At 51.0% G+C, this 12,343-nt stretch overlaps 1 protein-coding gene across 4 annotated transcripts in view; it reads left to right on the forward strand.

Moving 5' to 3' along the window:
- Positions 1 to 2,052: 2,052 nt before the first annotated feature.
- The window catches only part of Ctif (cap binding complex dependent translation initiation factor), a 240,131-nt gene continuing 229,840 nt past the window's right edge, over positions 2,053 to 12,343 (forward strand). Inside the window, exon 1 of one of the 4 annotated variants that reach the window (XM_075968253.1) lies at positions 2,053 to 2,351. The gene's annotated coding sequence lies outside the window, so the exon portion shown is untranslated. The remainder of the gene's footprint in view (positions 2,352 to 12,343) is intronic. The other 3 variants (XM_075968258.1, XM_075968256.1, XM_075968257.1) reach the window with 3 other exon arrangements.

A 12,343-nucleotide genomic window follows, 5' to 3' on the forward strand; every position in this document is an offset into this window, starting at 1 on the left:
TGAGGGATCAAGCCAATATTCGAACTCAGGGATCAGGCTGACTAAAAGAGCCCCCTCTGTTGTGCTTAGCCATGGCCCAAACCCTAGTGCCCCCACAAGAGCTCTGTAAGGATGGTTTATAATCTACAGATTGTTCAGCCTCTCCTCACCTCTGAAAGGTGAGGAGGCTTAGAGCCAGGGCGAAGACAAGACCAGACAACTCATTCTCAGTTGCTTTGCAGGTGGCGTGCCTGTCACTGGATGTGCAAAACCCAGCCCTGAGAGCAAGATGAGGAAATGGGAATTTGCTGGAAGCCTAGAATCTGGTACTATCAGTTAATAGTTTGTCAACCCAGGAAACCATCCAGATGTTAGAGCATAAAAATAACTTATTGCCGAGCCAATGAGGTGTACTGCTAAGGACAGAGCCCCAAAGAAGTCAGATGCCTTGTGTTCCTTTGGTAATGGAGAGAGCATGTTGCCAGGGGGGAAGACCTGTTGCCTGGCACCCAGATAGATGGCATACAGCACACATTCTGCCTTGTACCAGTTGTTGGTTGTAGTGATGGGCAAGGTCTCTGAGCCTGCAATGCAGCTTTCTCTCTCTCTCTCTCTCTCTCTCTCTCTCTCTCTCTCTCTCTCTCTCTCTCTGTGTGTGTGTGTGTGTGTGTGTGTGTGTGTGTGTGTGTGTATGTATGAATGAATGAGAGGGAAAGAGAGAGAGAGAGAGAAACTGAGCACTTTGGTTTTGGTTCAAGAATCAAAGGGGCTCTCCACAGGTTGTGAACATGTATTCTGTTTTGCTTTCGGCTCATGGCCTGACTTGTTCAGTGTTCAAAGCTTACTACAAAACAAAATCCTGTCCATCACTCCAGGTCCTCTCCAAGCCTGGCCTCTTCAAGCAAGCAGCCCCAGGCTCCTTCTGCCCTCTAGGCTCACCCTCTAGCCATCCCTCCCTTTCCACAATGCCCTTCCCTCCAACAACCTGCCTCCTGTTCAGCCAAATAGCTGGGGGCTGCAGAATTAGCTCTCTTCTCCTGAACCTAGAACCTACCATAGCCATAACGGATACCTGCCCCTTGTAAAAACCTTATTAACTTTTCATGCAAATACCATCCCTCGGGAAGCCTTTCCACACGTGTTCCGGTTGGCTGCTCCTCCAGAGGTAACATGGTGCTTTGTGTTTGTCCCTGTACTAAGTGTTCACTTATCCCCTATTCTTCCACAGACTGTGGTCCTCCCACAAGTTTGAGCTCCTGGAGGGCACAGACTGAGGGGCTTCCTGGTCCCTGCATGCCTGGATATGCTCATTGGATGTTTTACAAATTAATCGCTCAAAGAATTTCTGTAGCAGGTTCGTTCCAACACCTCCAATATGCACCCGACTCCACCGCTTGGTGAGACATAAAGCGTCTCATATTCCTCTTGGAGGCCTCTGCTAACCTCAGTTTTAATCAGAACAGTGGCGATCTGGTCAAGTGATGACCGCATTATCCACTGCATCGAATTCTTCCAGCTACGCAATGTCCCAGCTTTTTAGCATGGCCAATGGAAAATTAATTGGTCGCCAAGTGCATATCTAATTACAGCATCCCGCCCCTGCCACAGCGATGCATAAACGTTAATTATAACATAGGAATCTCAATAACCTATGGTGGCACTTAATGCCGCGTTAATAACGCCACTTGTCTCCCCCACAACATCTCTCCCAGTGCATGCACTACATTTTCTCTTATCTGCCATTTGGACAGACTTTACACTTTAAGCGCGGAAGTCCTCATTCTTACAGCCTGCCTGATTTTAAGATAAGTGTTTCTCTGCAAACCGGACGGTGCCTTCACCCTCAGTTCTGTCCCTCACCATAGAGTGCCCCACTAGCGCAAGAGGTCGTTGGAGGGCTATGTCAGTGTAAAAACACTGGTCTGTCCAGGCGTTTCAGGCGGCATCCCCGGCGTTCCCTCGGTTCCCAGCTCTCCAGGGCCCGCCATCCCAGGGAAGAAAGGCGAACTACATTACCCAGCAGGCTTGCCGCCTCCCTCTTTCCTTTCAAGTCTTTGCACGTGGCCGGAGGGGGAGGCGGGGCCTGGACGTCACTCTCCTACATTCTCTTTCCCTGTGTCAGTACAAGGATCATTTTTTTCCTTCCTCTACTCCCTCCCTCTGCCTGCCCCTCCCTCCCTGTCTCCCCTCCCTCCCTCCCTCCCTTCCCGACTGGGTCGGTCCGCTGGGGTGCCGAATCCCCTCACGGCTGGGACGCGCCGAACTCCCAGCAGGAGTCGGCTCTGTGGAGCCTGGTCACTCCCTTCCCCTTCCCTGCCCCCTTCCCCCACCCCCGACGCGGGCTCAGCGCGGCCGCCGGAGGAACCCCCGAGGTGAGCATCCCTTGTCCGCCCTCCTCTTTTAGTCACCTCGGCTTGCGGGTGGATTCGGGGACCCGGGAGGAGGGCAACGTGACGTGCTCTTGATTATAGATAAATCCGGGAAAACTGCTCCGAACAATTCTCCCCCTTCCCCCTTCCAGTGCGTTAGCTAGCCCGGTGTCCGCACCCTTCCACCGTCCCCTCTTCTGGGTCTAGGGGGCATCGCACTCTCGGATCTCGTCCCTTCCCAGGGTTTGTCCTGTGGTGGGCCTCACTCCCCGCGCAGTAGGGACCGTGACACCGGACCTCCGAAACCCAGAAGGGTTCCTGGGGCTGGGGACGCGCGTCTGGAGCCCCACTCGCGTTGGAGCTGCGCGGTGTAGCCGATGTCAAGTGTGCGGGGTTCCGACCCGCCGGGAGGAAGCCCGCGAGAGAGATTCCTCTCCCTTTTGTTTTGGAGCCTCGTTTGCTGCAGCGAGCAGTTGCTCCAGCGCCAGGCAAACTTGCAGCTGTTCCGACCGTGCTCTGCGCCGAGGTCGGAGCGCGACTGGGGAGGCGGCGGCGGGCGCGGCTGCAGCATTCGGGGCTGCGGGAGGGAACCCGTGTGCGTGTGTGTGTGTGTGTGTGTGTGTGTGTCCACGCTGCCCTTCCCCGCTGGGCTGACGGATTGTGTCTGTGGTCGCGGCTGTCCCCGCCGGGCTCGGCGATATCTGGATGGCTCTCGTCTAGACAGACAGCAGACCCCTCCTTTCGTCTCCGGTGAGCCCACGGGCCTCGGAGGGCGCGGCGGCTGGGAGCCTTGGTAGATCCATCGCAGTGGCAGCTTTGGCCATTCTCGCCGCTGTGGCAATTCTGTTGGTTTTAAGAATTAGCATTCCTGTGGCCTCGGAGCAATGGGGTCTGGGGGACAGAAACGCCCTGCAGATCTGGGGTTGACAGGCTCCAAAAAGCCGATTCTTGCTGGCGAGTAACCCGAGGGCTGAGGAATAGGCTGATGAGGAGGGCCTAGCAGGTGACGGTCACAGGCACAGGTTTTAGTGGAAGATGGGGGGCGGTGGCTTGGCTGAGACCAATATCTAGGGGACCCGGAGGACCGCGCGCCGGTTCCTGGATGCCATCGGAGGAGGCGTCCCTAGGACCGGGAGTCGGAACTGGTTATTTATTGGCATTAAAAGACAATTCAGGATTCAAGCCCTTCACTCGGCCTCCTTGGCTCTGGTTTTGCAGAGTTCTCAGGGTAGGGGCCAGGGGGCGTGTGAGCCGAGAAGGGGGCGCGGCATGTAGAGGGGAGGGATCGGTGTCTGTGCCCTGCGTCTCAGCACCAGGAGGGAGGCGTCGCCTCCCCCGCCTGTTTGTGTGTGTACACACAGCTTGGTCTTGAAGGGGGCGGCATAGTGGAGAACAGCGTGGGGTGGATGCTTCAAGGGATTGGCCCAGCCATCCCCAAATGGTGTGAGTTGGACTCGCTGTCTTGTATGTGTCGACGCTTGCGTTACTAAGGAATTCTTCCGCTGGCGCCAGGGAAGACCTTAAGGTGGCTTGGGCTCTCCGGATGCGCGCGGGAGTCCCCAGCCCTTTGTGGCCCTCCCTCTACGTTTTCCTCTTTCCCCTGGTCCAGTGACTGGCTGAGAGGATCCACCCAAACTCTGGCTTCCCTCCCACCCCAAACCCCGGAGCTGGGACTCAGGATCCTTGACCCTAGTACGGAGGCTACCCATGATACTCGCGCCTGCCCATTCCCTCAGCTGTCTTCCCCTATCCTGGAGAGAGAATCCACTCGTTCAGCCACCCCTCTTAGCTCCCAGTTCTTTAGTTAAGGACCAAAGTAGCCACAGCCTAGGCCTGTCTGCCTCTGCCTGCAGGCCTGTGGGGTTACACGCCACTGTCTGCCCCGCCCGCCCGGCTGTCATTTTTGAAGCTCTGAGATTATCCTCCTCTGGCTAGGGGCCCCTGCACCGCCTGGACACCTCGGAAACTGCAGGCTCGGGTGTTGGGAGCCTCCCCAGGTCGAAAGTGACACAGCGTAAGCACCGCCTCTGCTCAGAGGAAGGCGAGGCAGAGCACTGGGAGGAGCGATGGGCTGTCCTGCCGGGTTCCTCTTGCTCAGCGTCGGACCAGGGCCCAAACCTCTGGAATCTCTACTCCCAGCAGCCCTGGGCCATGCAAGGAAATCTCCAGGATTTTCAAACTACCCAAGTATACAGGAACAGATTGCCCCCAACAGACACTAGATAGTGTCAGGACGCTCTGCGTCGGCCCGAGGAAAGTCCTCTGAGTGTGTGAAATCAGACTCCACTGACACAGCAGTAGGCTCAGCTGTGTGTCCCGTGCCTGTCCTGGGGAGGACCGTTCTGCTCAGAGGCAATAATTTGTCAGGAGTTCTGGGTATAGTGCCATTGAGAGGAGTAGATTTCTAGAATAAGAACATGTGTGTATGAATTTACAGAACAGCTCTCCCCTGTATGTCATTATGTATTACTAAGAGGACCCTGTGAGGTAGGGCAGGACCAATCCCACTGTACAAAGGAGGACACCAAGGCTCAGGAAGTGATGTCACTTGCCTACCGCCTCTCAGTAGGTAAAAGGCAGCTTTCCTCCTCTTGTGATTTCTCTTTGTAATCCATAGCTGTTTATTGTTGTTTAAGAAAGGGGCTTTCCTGCTGGGCGGTGGTGGCACACACCTTTAATCCCAGCACCCAGGAGGCAGAGGCAGGCGGATCTCTGTGAGTTCGAGGCCAGCCTGGTCTACAAGAGCTAGTTCCAGGATAGGCTCCAAAGCTACAGTGAAACCCTGTCTCGAAAAACAATAAAATAAAATAAAAAATAAAATAAAATAAAATAAAATAAAAGGGTCTCCCCAGTGTTGCCTGGCCTACCACCACCTCCCAAATTCTGGGATAACAGGTGTGTACCTAGTACCCACAGCTTTTCATTTTAATAGTGAGCATTTTTTTGAGGGTGGGTTCTTGGCACCTCAGGAAATGGCCTGAAAAAGGGGTAAATATACTGGTACTTATTCTTTGTCAAAACACTTTGTTGTTGTTGTTGTTGTTTCGAGACAGGGCCTCACTGTATTGCCTTGGCCTGCCTCCCTATGTAGACCAGGCTGGTCCTGCCTCCAGAGTGCTAAGATTAAAGGTGTATTCCACCCGTGCTTGCATTTAATCAAAATAAATGACAATGAATAATGAAAACGGCTATTATAAACCACAGGCCTTTATCATTCATCTAATAATTTGATGTTGATGAGTACATGCCAGCCGTGACATACCTATTATATGTCAGCATATAGTAAGCACATAGTGTGAACATGCCCTTGTGCATACAGGTGTGTTCATCCAGTCCTTGGTGAATCCAAGATGTGTTGATTTGCATAGGTTTTTGTTGTTGTTGTTGGTTGTTTTGAGGCAGGCTGGCCTAGGTTAGTACAGCCCAGGGTGGTCAATCTCAAACTCACAGCAACATTCCTGCTTCAGGCTCCAAGTGCTGCTGAGATTTACTCTTTGCCACTTTCAGTCCATCAAGTTAGTCATGCAACTCCCCTGCCTTCCTGTCTTCCTCTCTAGGGATGGTCAAATCTAGGAAAGAGCAAAGCAATCCCTACCCGTCTGTGCAAGGGCCTCAATGTTCATGCAAAAATGAAGGGTCTCAGACATGACCTTGGAGGGAATTTCAGGTTGACAACCTGGTCAACAAATTTTCTGAACCACCTCTCTGCTCAGAAATGTGTCCTGGGCACCTCCAAGCTTGTGTCTCTTGAAGAACATGCAAGAGAAATTAATACCTGGTCCCTAATGTGTGTGGAGCAGGGATTCTCAACCTGTGGGTCACGGCCCCTTCTGAGGGTTTGAATAACGTTTTCACAGGAGTCGCCTAAGATCATCCGAAAACACAGATATTTATATTATGACTCATTACAGTAGCAAAGTTACAGTTGTGAAGTAACAGTGAAAGTAATTTTAAGGTTGGGGTGGGGTCACCTCAACATGAGGAACTGTATTAAAGCAGCGTTAGGAAGGTTGAAAACCACTGCTCTAGAGTCTAAAACTGTGTTCCAGCTGTTGTGGTAGATATGGATGTTTTAGTTTCTCAAGTGCTTGTGATGGACCCACGTAGGCTACACAGTCCGCGTTGTTTTGGGCACACAGAGACACTACAGCAGGACTAGTTAAGTTACACCACAAAAACAGAGCCCTACGGAGGTACCCAATCATCAGTATTTTATAGTGCTTACCTTGGGACCTCGTCAGTTTCACGTATGTTGGTGGCCAGGTCCACACTGGTGCTCAGTGTCTTAGAGCAAAGGGAGTGGGAAGGGATGGTGGGAAAGGTCCTTAGGTCTCTGTTACCTGAACTGCAGGCTGTTTGGAATCTTCCAGGTGGGTCTAGAGCAGTGGTTCTCAACCTTTTATAGGGTTGGCCGGAAACTTCTGGAAAACACGGTTATCTACATTGCAGTTCATACAGTAGCAAGAGTCCACTTACGAAGTAGCAACAAAATAATTTTAAGGTTGGGGTCACCACTACATGCAGAACTGTATTAAAGGGTTGCAGCTTCAGGAAGGCTGAGAACCTCTGCTCTAGAGCTATGTCTGGCCAAAGATAGGCAGCCGATGGAGACTTACCCTGACGCCAACCAGCAGGTTACGCTGAACCCAAGGCACTGTGAATATGTTCTTTCTGCCCTACCCCCAGCTCTGATGTGCTGTGACTCAGAGAGAAGCTGTGGTTTTCATCAAGGTCTCGCCAGGCCCTGCAGGGCTTAGAGGGTCTGTGCAGACATTAGTATGAGGTCTGTGATGTTGGTATGTTGGTAGGAAGCCTGCGATGTTAGTATGCTAGTATGTGATGTTAGATTGAGACTCTACTGGGCTTATAAGGTCTATGTAGATGTTAGTATGAGGTCTGTGATGTTAGTATGTGGTCTGTGATGTTAATATGAGGTGTGTGATATTGGTATGTTAGTATGAGGTCTGTCTATGATATTGGTGTGTGATGTTAGTGTGAGGTCTATGATATTAGTATGTTAATATGAGGTCTGTGATGTTAGTATGTTATATGAGGTGTGATATTGGTATGTTAGTATGAGGTCTGTCTATGATATTGGTGTGTAATGTTAGTGTGAGGTCTATGATATTAGTATGTTAATATGAGGTCTGTGATGTTAGTATGTTATATGAGGTGTGATATTGGTATGTTAGTATGAGGTCTGTCTGTGATATTGGTGTGTTAGTATGTAATGTTAGTGTGAGGTCTGTGATGTTAATATGTTAGTCTGTGATTTTTAGCATGAGGTCCTGCAGGGCTTACAAGGTCTGTGTACATGTTAGTATGAGGCTGATTTTTATCTAGTCCCAACTTAACTTGTGTGGTCTCTGTCATCCTCTGGTGTCATTGCTCCTACTCCGACTCTAAGGTAGTAGAAATGCTGATCATAATGGTGGAAGCTGGAGGTGGGTGGTTGGGATGCGGAATCTTGTTTCTCGAGAGACAGGAAGACATACAAACAGACAGGCAAATTATAGTCTCTGAGAAGTCTCCCACAGTGGTGTTTCTGTAGAACTTACCTGATCACGTGTTAGCTGTAGTCTGTAGCCTGAGACAAGCTGTGGTTCAGAACAGGGTGAGAGCAGACCCACCCTGGAGCCAGGCAAACTGGATGGAGAAGCAAACTGCCCAGTCTCCATGCAGAGACCTCAGGGCCTCAAAAGTAAATGGTTTGTTCAGGGTCACAAGGAGCTCTTGGCAGAGTGGGACAGGAAACCTTGGTCTTTCATGCCTTATCCAATTTCTTTCTCATGATCCTCCTGCCTCCACCTCTTCAGCATATTCTACTGGTTTAGGTATAGGCCACCACAACTGACCCAATTTCTTTTTACACCAGATACTTGCCAAAATGAAACCAAAAACAAAAAAAGTGGCTCTTTCCTTTTCAGTCTGCACACTTTGTCTCCTCTCTTTCCTTTGCCGTCCGCTTGGCTGGAGACTGCTCTCCTTCAGGGCTGGCCTTTGTTGCCTTGGATTTTGTCTTAGCATCCAAGAATAACTGAAGGTTTTTGAGGGCTGGGGGCCTTGTGGTGTTCTTATTTGGTGTGCTGCTTTCTGGCCCTATGGCATGGGCCTAGACGCTGAATGCTACTATGGCCTTGCATTTCCCAAGCTCTTTAACTGAATTAAGCAAGGACAAAGGGGCAGTGGGGCAGAAGAGGATGGGGGTGGGGCTTTACCTGGCTTTATGTGTATTACATCAGTCACCCATGTAGACTTTTCATTTCTGCCTGTAAGGTTGGCTTCATCTCCCCAGCCCATTTATAGGTGAGAGACCAAGTCTCCCTTTTTAGTGACATGCCCAATTCCCAACTAAGGCACGTGGACCCCGTATCTCTAGGCTCCACCCCCTCAGTGCACAGTGCTAAGGATGCTTTACCATGTGACATCGTCATTGTTTTGTGAATGGAGACTTGGAACCCTTTAGAGATTTATGCTTTGTATTGGTCATGACCAGCCAGGGAGCTGAACCCCCCAGCTCACTAACTCCAGAGAAGGATTGTGACGTAGATAAAAGATGGGAAGCAGTTTCCATAGCAATGATATGTAGAGTAGGACCAGTTTGGGATGGCTTAATGAATGATGTGTATTTGGGAGTAGGTCTAGGTATTGGGTGTAAGGGGCTTCTGGTTGGATAATGACCCAGAAGTGGATACAAGGAAACTGTGTACCTGGGGTGGGATAGACCAGAGAGGTTTGGTTGACCACCCTGCAGTTGGCACAGCCTTCTTCATTGCCACTGGGCTTTGTTTCCAGGCCTGGCCCTGTGTTAGACGTGGGCTCCAGAGGAGGACAGGCAGAGGGCCCTGACTCAAATATAGCAGGAGAGAAACAAATTGTCACTTTTCACTATGATTTTTCAAGTGCATGATGACATAAGCACCTGCCATCTGGGAGGACTTCCTGAAGGAGGCAGCTCAGACACTGACTATTAAGGAAAGAAAGGAACTAGCCAGTGGAGACCAGAAAAAGGCCTTCTGTGGGAATGAACTGCAGGCACAAAGGGGCGGAGGCTGGAGCAACTGATTCCAGGAAGGACTGTGAACTCAAGGACTCAGCTGAGCTGGGGACCGGCTGTGTGACCGATGCTCCTCCAGGATGGGAAAGGGGGCTTTCACAGGGTGGCCTTTGGGTTGCTTGAGCCACAGTGTTTGTGTCATAGGGAGGAGATCTGCAACCAGGCTGGGCACTGAGGATGAGTCAAGGGCCACCTGGAGGGTCCTGCCTACTGTCTTGCTCCTCTTGGCTTGCTCCACCTGCTTTTTTTATAGTACTCAGGACCACAAGTCCAGGGATGGTTCTACCCAAAAAATAGCTGGGCCCTCCCACATCAGTTGTCAGTCAAGCTAATGAACCACAGCCGGTCTGGTGTGGACTTCTCCATTGAGGTTCCCTTTCCCCAGATGATTCCAGCTTCTGTCAAGTTGACATAAAACCAGACAGTGTACATGTTAAGCAGATTTGGGGAGCATGGCCTGTGGTTATTGTTTGCATTTAAGGGGAACACTACACACACACACACACACACACACACACACACACACACACACACACCCTGGCTTCTGACCACACTAACTGACTGTGAATGGCAGCCCATGTATGTGTTGGAATAGGTCTGCTGAGGTAGAGTGAGGGAATAGAGACCAGTGACAAGTTCAGTGTCATCGGCTTTGGATCAGAATCCCAGCTGGTGCAATACTGGACGAAGAAGGGGAAACAGGAGCCACTGTGCTGAGAGTGAGGAGTTATCTCTGAGGATATGGGGGACCTGGACCCTGGCAGGGCTGCTGTAGACAATAGAGCAGACCTCTTCCTCCCATTGTCAGAGAATCCTTTGTCACACAGGGCTGCTGGCTCCTTAGGGAAGCCAGACAGGGATGCTGTGTCATGCTGGAGGCCCAGCTGGCAGAATCCGGCTTCAGCTGGATGCCTTAAAGTGAGTTAGGCGAGAGGCCCTTCTGTCTTCTAACATCCACCGAGAGCGGAGCTCTGTCCCAGACCCTTGAGCAGGTCAACTGCTTCCAGGAGCAGGTGGTGCGCTTGCGCTTGAGGTAAGATGGGGACACACAGAAGCCGCTGAAGAGCCGTACAAGCCAGGAGAGTAGAATGTAAGCTAAGTAACAGAGCACAGCGGAGATCTCCGTTTCCTTCATCCGTCACTGTACTGCTGTTGGGGCCAGCCCAGCCTTCTCTTGTTTCGACCTTCAAGACCCCAAACTACACGCAGGAGGTCTTGGTCTCCCATGAGTCTTTGCAGGGTCGTGGCCTGTGTCTGGGATCGGAGGTCAGCCAGAGAAGGCATCTCTGCACAGGTGCAAAGGGGGCACCCCAGTACTGACTTAGGCACTTTCTGTACCACAGTGGAATACCCCTGGAAGCCTTCCAGCTACGGAGTGCCTGGAGATGCTGCAGAAGATGCAGCGGCAGCCTTTCTAAGAACAGCCTGGCTCACGGAATAACAGGGAAGCCCTGCCCCAGATGAGATGTGGGGGTGTGCTTTGGCGGGACTGTGGTTGAAGGATAGCTACCTGGGTTCAGAACCCCAGGGCCCAAACCCTTATAATGCCTCCTCCAGGACCGGAAACAGAGAACCCTGCCTCTAGTAATTTGCCTGCTTGGAGAAAGCATAGGCTAAATACCCCCCCCCCATAATGGGTGGTACTGGGCTATTCAGGTTTGAAGTTGGAAGAAAAATACTTCCGGGCAGTTGGAAGCCTCGGACCTGTTACAGCTTTGGATGTCCCTCTGTTATTTTATCCTGAGGGTTCCAGAGAAGAAATTAGCTCACAGTCTTGGGGCAAGTCTTGGCCCACTGTTGGTCGAGGCTCTAAGGATCTAGAGAAGTACTAGGGTTCTTCTCCCATTGTTAATTTAAATCTCTTCTCAGAGTCCAAACCCAGCTTCCTGCCCAGGGCAGTGTGGATGAGTGAGCCAAGGGGAGGAAAGGCAGGCAGAAGGGCCCAGAGTAGGAAGGACCTAGAGAACCTAGAGGAGCTGCACAGGGTGGAGGCACATGCATGGTGTGTTGAACTGTCCCTACTTCAGCTTAGGTATTAGGAAAGGTCTGTACATGACGTGTGTGAGGTCCTGGGTTCAATCCCCAGTACTGCAGGGGAAAAAAAAGGAAGTAACATATTTGTAAATGAGTCTCATATGTCTACAAAACCCAGAGCCTTCCCTCACACAGCTTGCTCATACCAAATCCTTACAGTGTGTTGTCGTTCCAGGCTGCTGTTTAGGGCATGCAAGAATTCTCATGGTCATTTCTTCTCCAGACCACATTTTATCATGTCCTTCCCTATGTTTGATACAGTTTCAAACTTGGGGAGACCCCTGGGGTCAGCTGGCTGGCCTTTGATCTGCTTGGGAATGCAGGTCCGAGCTACACTTAGCCCCCCTGTGAGGCCATATTCCACCTATGGGAAGCTTCCGCTGCCACTGGCCACTTCTGTCTAGAGTCCCTGAAGCCACAGTGACACACGGCTTCTAGTCCTTTCACCATCTTATTTCTGCTGGAATGGCCTCTGTTAGCCGAGCAAAGACAGAGAGTCCACCCAGTCTCTGTCTTAATTGATTTGATGCACAGAGGGCTTGTAAGGACAGACACTGAGCAGAGCCGGCTGCACAGGCGCTGTCTGTGAGACATAAGTTTTTTTTTTCTTTTAAATTTTTGTTTGATTTTATTCCTGGTTTCTGAAACAGGGTCTAGATATATAGCTCAGGCTCACCCTAAACTCTGTATGTAGTCCATAGTGTCTTGTATCCAAACTTGTGATCCTCCTGTCTCAGCCTTCCAGGTACTGGGATTATAGGTATGAGCCACTATGGCTGGCTTGATATAGACGCTCTGAGCTACTTTGGCACAATACTTTTCAGACAGTCATGAGAGATGCCTTTTTTGGATGCCTAGAACATGCTTTTGCTTGTGAAGTAGCTTGCGAGCCACATACACAGGG

Source organism: Microtus pennsylvanicus, chromosome 4 (assembly GCF_037038515.1).
Source record: "Microtus pennsylvanicus isolate mMicPen1 chromosome 4, mMicPen1.hap1, whole genome shotgun sequence".
Classification (NCBI taxonomy): domain Eukaryota; kingdom Metazoa; phylum Chordata; class Mammalia; order Rodentia; family Cricetidae; genus Microtus; species Microtus pennsylvanicus.